Source organism: Hibiscus syriacus, unplaced genomic scaffold (genome assembly GCF_006381635.1).
Source record: "Hibiscus syriacus cultivar Baekdansim isolate YM2019G1 unplaced genomic scaffold, ASM638163v2 tig00001825_pilon, whole genome shotgun sequence".
Classification (NCBI taxonomy): Eukaryota; Viridiplantae; Streptophyta; class Magnoliopsida; order Malvales; family Malvaceae; genus Hibiscus; species Hibiscus syriacus.
This window is the reverse complement of record NW_024061893.1, coordinates 35,685-43,282: the sequence shown is the minus strand read 5'-3', so window position 1 is coordinate 43,282 and position 7,598 is coordinate 35,685. Positions and strand designations below refer to the sequence as shown.

General features: G+C 33.9%; 1 pseudogene; it reads left to right on the top strand.

Moving 5' to 3' along the window:
• Positions 1-3,429: 3,429 nt before the first annotated feature.
• On the top strand, positions 3,430-6,760 carry LOC120135259 (annotated as a pseudogene).
• The last annotated feature ends 838 nt before the right edge of the window (positions 6,761-7,598 follow it).

Genomic DNA, 7,598 nt, shown 5'->3' with positions numbered 1-7,598 from the left:
AAATTAATAAATAATATTGATTATTTTAATTATATATTGTTAAAATAAAAATATAATATCATGTATTATTATAAAATATATGTTTTATTAATCTAAAATGATTACAAGTAGTATATGTTCTAAAAATTCTCAATTATTTGATAATAAAAATTTAAACATCTTTGCAATCTCTAATGCTCGAACCTCATATAATTGAGTATATTATTACAATATTAAAATTTGCAATGATACTAAAATATTATATTAATATAAAATAAATAAAATAATATCATTTTGAGTATTCATATTTTTTTGAGGTGAAAAGTTTAAAAAATGACTTACCGTAAATTAAGATGATAAGTCATTTTTAGAAAATGCAAAAGAAATTCTATTAAGTAAAAAAATGAATTACATTTACCAATTTGTTTTCTATTAATCAATTATTAAAAAATAAAAAAAAACTAATTATAATGAAATAAACTGACCCTAAAATTAAATTGGCTTGAATCGAAACTATTGATCCAAATTAAATTAATATCCCTGGGAAAGAAAGAGGCAGAGATGGTTTTCGGTTTTCATGCAGATCCCTAGGTTCTTTTGTTGTCAAAAAATACATCCCAAGTGTGGTACATTTATTGGCCAAGTAAGTCGAGCAAATGAGTATTCTTGTGCTGTGCTTTGGTACAGCGGTTCATATCTATGCACGTATGGAAAATAATCAATTAATTGTGTTTGTTTTAATTGTTCAAGCTCTTCAAACTACTTATGTATGCGTCGCGTAGATCACGCGCAGACATTAGGCTTCGCAGACTGTTTGTTTTTTAGTAGACAGAAGCCCTTCAAACGTCTGCGCGAGCTCTTCTTGGTGCAGACTTGATTTTATGTCTTCAAAGGTCTTCAAACCTCTTCAAGAACAATTATAAAATATAGTTATTTATTAAAATAATTTTAAATAATTTAATAAGGTTATTTATTTTAAAATAGTTTATTTTAAAATAATTTATTATAAAATAATTTATTATAAAATAATTTATTATAAAATAATTTATTTTAAAATAAATTATTATAAAATATGGATTGATTTATTTTAAAATAATTTATTTTAAATAATTTATTAGTATATATTGATTTATTTTAAAATATGGATTGATTTATTTTAAATAATTTATTAGTATAGATTGATTTATTTTAAAATATGGATTGATTTATTATTGTAGTTGTATAGATTGATTTATTTTAAATAATTATTAGTATAGATTGATTATTTTAAAATAGGATTGATTTATTTTAAATAATTTATTAGTATGGATTGATTTATTTTAAAATATGGATTGATTTATTTTAAATAATTTATTAGTATGGATTGGTTTATTTTAAAATATGGATTGATTTATTATTGTAGTTGTATAGATTGATTTATTTTAAATAATTTATTTGTATGGATTGATTTATTATTGTAGTTGTATCGATTGATTTATTTTAAATAATTTATTAGTATAGATTGATTTATTTTAAAATATGGATTGTTTTATTTTAAATAATTTATTATTGTAGTTGTATGGATTATTTAAATTTCAGTATTGTAAAACTAAAATTATTTAAATCTCAGTATTGCAAAACTCTTTTAAGTTTAAAAAGTCAGTTTATTTATATTTCAGTTCATTTTAGCAGTCTGCAGATGTTAAAAAATAAACAGTATTCTTCTTGCAGACTGCAGACTTTTGGTCCGCCTCTTCTGCTACAGATGCCTACAGATGTGATCCGCAGACTACAGACCTTTTACCTATGCAAAAACAAACACCACATACCCTTTCCGTTTCCCTGCCATTGAACGGGAGTTTGCATACCGGACTCAATACTTATGCTGTTCACGAACAAGAGAATCAATACCGGTGGATTCATGTTATCTTATTCGCTCTAAAATCTGTTTTTTATATTAAAAAATCGATTTTTCTAATGAATTATTTATATTATTGATTAAATCTATTTAAAATCATTTAAAAATATTATATTATTAATATATGTATATCTATCACCGATAAAAATGGTGTCGTGGCTAAATTCAAGCCGAATGAGGTTTCCTTTCACGAAATTGGGTCATGTTTCCGGATTGATTCAGAAGTTACTATAATAAATGGTAACGTAAGAGAAAATCCTGAGAACACTGGCAGGAAGAGTACTCATCTACTTTCTTCTGATTTGGAAGTTCCAAACTGCGATAAAGATCTGATTGTTGCAGCCATTTATGAGGCTGTAAAGGAAGCAGAAGAAGGTTGAAGTTAAACAATCTTCACCAGTTGCGAGCAAATTAATTATATAATGGAAGGTTGAGATGATATCGGCATGACCAACTTCATCTCCTGCAAAGGAATGAAACGTCCCTTTCGCCTTCACACTGCTCTCTTCTGCTGACTTCACAATTTACAAAGTACAAATTTACAGAGATGTATGCATGTACCGTAAGTTTTTTGTGCCAAATAACTCACTTTGACCAATTTAAACTACCAATTCTCTTGCTTTATGAACGTTTGCCGACATTTTTTGCTTTTGTTTTGTTTTGAAAGTGAGGTGGAAGTGCGTTGTCCCTTTAATATCAAGTAGGGTATTGCGTGGGTGTGGCCATCTTCCTCCTTTTTCATAACAATAATAATTTTTTTTTAAAGAAAATCAACATGCACGAGAATTATTTAGAGAAATAATTTATTTTAAATAATAATTGATAAAATCATCTTTAATAATTAATAATTTTATTAAAATTATATTTTGTTGAAAAAAATAATAATATCAGAATCTTCTCCGGTTACTAATAATTTTGTTAATTTCTTTGCTAACACCATCGATAATCACCTGTTTAATTCTACTATTTTTTTAGGAAATGAACTTTTTTATATATTATTTTCATGATAATTAAACTACATTTATAATTATATATCCATGTGTATGAAAGTAAGAAAGAAACGTTCATACGTGTTGTATATTATTGCAGCATAATTTCATTTGTGTGATGAATGGACGAGGATGATGGCGACAAACATTATTAATTTGATTTAATTGAGTGGAGGCAGGTGTACTACAAATATTAAACTGTGTTGTGCCAGCACAGGCGGACACCCTACATTACAACAAGGACCCCATCTTACTATGCAGAACCGACATTTGGGGTTAAAAATTTCCTAATTTCCTTTTCCCAAATATAAAAGTCAAAACCCTGAATATTATCCCCACAATAATTCATGATTTATTGTGTTTTTTTTTTATTAGACTATAGACGATTTGGTCAGCACCTAAACCACTGCTTCTAGATTTGATTCTTTATTTATTAATTTGTATTGTTCTGGAACTAATTGTAGAGTGTCTACTGTCTAGTCAAACTGGAGAGTGGTTTTCGCGATGCAAGTGAACTACAATTTAAGTAACGCATTTACTCTTGGTAATCGCGGTTACCAGATTCTTCGCCTGCTCTGCTGTATGAACTAAACACATTAACCGCCAGAAATAAATTCTTGGCATGGAAAGCCAACCTTAAAAAATGAACGGGCTGAGCTTGGTTGGATTATTTGCCTCAAAAGAAACCCCACATGGTGTGATGGTTTGTTTGGGGTTCTTACAGCTTACATATTAGTATTACACATTACAGCTGCGGATACCTTTCCTCATTGTTAGTTGTCTTCTGTTCTGTCTTCTTGATTGTCTATTCCTTTACGTACAATTTCCTTTTTCTTCGCTTCATCTCACTTAGCTACATTTTCTTTTCAACTTTTGATTTGGGAAATTTGTCTTGTTTAGTTATTGATTATTTGAGATCTGGGTTTTGAACCGATTTGGGATTTTGTTTCGTTTTGGCCACTTGTTCAAGTGAGATAAAGGAATGGCTCCTGGATTAGATTTCTCAGATTGGTGGGCGAAGGATACGAGGAAAGGAACACCGGTGGTGGTGACAATGGAGAACCCAAACTACTCGGTGGTGGAAATCGACGACCCAGATGCGCATTCAGGCCAGTGGAAAAGAGCAGAGGAAAAAAATGCAAAGCAAATGACTTGGGTTTTACTTCTCAAGGCTCATCGTGCTGTCGGTTGTGTCGCTTGGATCGCTACACTGTTCTGGGCATTGCTTGGAACCGTTAAGAAAAGGTTGATCTTTAGGCAAGATGTTGCCATGGCGAGTGAAAAGCTGGGGAAAGGGAAACTTCTCTTTACAGTCATTAAAGCCTTTCTGGTTACTTCCTTGATGATTCTGGCTTTTGAGATTGTTGCTTATTTCAATGGTTGGCATTATTTTAAAAACCCCAATTTGCACATTCCGAGAACTAGTGATATCCAGGGACTGTTCCACTCGGCTTATGTTACTTGGTTGTGGTTCCGAGCCGATTACATTGCACCATTAATTCAAGCCTTGTCTAAATTTTGTGTTGCTCTATTCCTTATCCAATCTGCAGATCGTTTGATACTTTGCTTAGGCTGCTTTTGGATTAAATACAAGAAGATTAAGCCCACAATTGAGGGGGATCCATTCAACTCAAATGATGTCGAGGGATCTGGTTACCAGTACCCCATGGTTCTTGTTCAAATCCCAATGTGTAACGAGAGGGAGGTGATAAACTGAAATCCCTCCTCTGTATTCATATTTTCTGACGAAAACATGTTGCAATTTTATGTTGTTTACCCCCCTGATGTTGGTAGCTTTCTTCACTGACCTTGCACTAGGTATATGAGCAGTCTATCTTTGCTGTCTGCCAACTCGATTGGCCGAAGGACCGATTATTGATTCAGGTTCTCGATGATTCTGATGATGAAAGCATCCGGTGTTTAATTAAAGCTGAGGTTGCTACATGGAACCAAAGAGGTGTCAACATAATTTATGGACATCGGCTGGTAAGAACCGGTTACAAGGCCGGGAATCTTAAGTCTGCGATGAGCTGCGACTATGTGAAGGTCTATGAGTTTGTTGCAATATTTGATGCAGATTTCCAACCTAACCCTGACTTTCTAAAGAAAACAGTTCCACATTTCAAGGTGAAGAGAAACCACAATCATTTTTTTGTTTAAGTCCCTTGCCTACAATCTGCTTATCAGGCTTTTATGTTGTATATTTCCCTGTCTTGCAGGACAATCCCGAGTTAGGGTTAGTTCAGGCTAGATGGGGTTTTGTGAACAAGGATGAGAACTTGTTGACTCGTCTTCAGAACATTAATTTATGTTTCCACTTTGAAGTTGAGCAGCAAGTAAATGGAGTGTTTTTAAATTTCTTTGGTTTTAATGGAACTGCTGGTGTTTGGAGAATTAAAGCTCTTGAGGAATCTGGAGGCTGGCTGGAAAGGACTACCGTAGAGGACATGGACATAGCCGTTCGCGCACATCTTAATGGTTGGAAGTTCATCTTCCTAAATGATGTCAAGGTATCCTCGTTTTCCACCATTTTGATTTACTTTTGCTTGAACTTATTTTTCTGTTCTTCACCGTTGCATGTTATATACATTTACCAATCTGGCAAAACTGTTTACCGATTTAATGTCGATCGAGATTCAATAGTAAGCTACATACACTGTGTAAACTATATGTTACGAGACAGACTTCATTTAAAATATATGTTGCATTTGGTTAATCCGGTCAGCCTGTTTATCGGTAAAGATTTTGTGATGGAACAATCAAGAATGTCCCGAGAACAGGCACTTACTGTGTATTAAACTTTAGGTCCTCTGTGAAGTTCCCGAGTCTTATGAAGCATACAGGAAGCAGCAACATCGATGGCATTCAGGACCAATGCACCTCTTCCGCTTATGCCTACCAGCAATCATAACTTCCAAGGTAGAGTGTCACAACTTCCGATCTTTGGAAGTTACGGTTTTATTTATGGTATACTTAAGTACCTTTAATACTGTGATTCTGCAGATAGCTATATGGAAGAAAGCAAATTTGATACTCCTATTCTTTTTATTGAGGAAGGTTATCCTTCCCTTCTACTCCTTCACATTGTTTTGCATAATTCTTCCTCTAACCATGTTTGTACCTGAGGCCGAGCTTCCTGTTTGGGTCATTTGTTATGTACCTGTTTTTATGTCTTTCCTCAACATTCTTCCAGCCCCAAAATCGTTCCCTTTCATTGTTCCTTACCTTCTATTTGAGAACACCATGTCTGTGACCAAATTCAATGCAATGGTGTCTGGACTATTCAAGTTGGGCAGCTCCTACGAGTGGGTTGTCACCAAGAAGGCTGGCAGGTCATCAGAATCTGACTTATTGGCTGCTCCGAGAGGGAATCAAAGACGACAAACCAGCTGCAGATCAGTGGAGCTTCTGAAAGTGAGCTCACTGAATTAAACCAATTAAAGATGGATCCTGTACCAATTAAGAGGGTAAATAAGATATACAGGAAAGAACTCACACTGGCATTCCTCCTACTCACAGCCTCGGTTCGGAGCCTGTTAGCGGCACAAGGAGTACATTTCTATTTCCTCCTGTTCCAAGGGGTAACTTTTCTCCTAGTGGGTTTAGATTTAATAGGAGAGCAGATGAGCTAAGGCTGTGTAGCATCCAAAAGTTTCATCTTCTACATTCGCTATACAGTTGTGTAGGCAGTTTTCATTTATGTTTTGTTTCACGTTTGATGTGGCCATTTATTCGTCTTCCTTAGGCGATGGAGCATTGTTTGTTGTTATAGGTAGGATTGGTATGTCACCCTGATTCTTGCTTGACTGTGGTTTGGCGCTGAAGATTCAAGCCGTATTGCATTTGTAAAGCTGGAAAGGTTGAGTAAGGCAAACGAATCAACTTTGCTTGACGACTTTCTGGCTCATTATTTACGATGCGATGTGTAAAATATATCCATCTTGTACATTGTGTTATGTCTGATATATAGCAAATTAAAACTCAAAAAATCATACACAAAATCAAAGAAGATCACAGCTTTAAAACTTCCAAACCTTTAGAAAATTAATCCCATTGGACAACCATCGAAGAAGACCAGAGCTTTAGAAACTTCAACCTTGAGGTAGAATTTCATAGATTTCGAGAGAGAAAAAATCAATCTGATTTTGATAGTACAAGGAGTTAACAATTTTACATAAAAAAAGTATATAAAAACATCATGCCGATAAAAATTCAACATAATAATAAGAGAAAATCGTCTAAGTGACCAAAAAAAAGTTATAATATACGATTTTAACCAACTTTTTTTGGATTTGCCAAAATGACCAACAAAATCGCAACGCGAAATAAAAATCGCAACGCGATCCCCAGAATCGCAAATCAGTTTCCAAAATCGCAACGCGATTCTTGAAAATCGCAATGCGATAGTACAAATTCGCATTGCGATTTTCCAAAATCGCAACGCGAATATGAAAATCGCAACGCGAACACATAAATCGCAACGCGTATCCGTAAATCGCAACGTGTATCCGTAAATCGCAACGCGTATGGGTAAATCGCAATGCGTATCCGTATATCGCAACGCGTATCCGTAAATCGCAACGATAATCCGTAAATCGCAACGAGAATCTGTAAATCGCAACGATAATCCGTAAATCGCAACGAGAATCTGTAAATCACAACACTGAAATTTTGGGTATATAACACTGAAATCATAAACTAAATCCCTAAATCGCAACTCATTCCATCTCCAT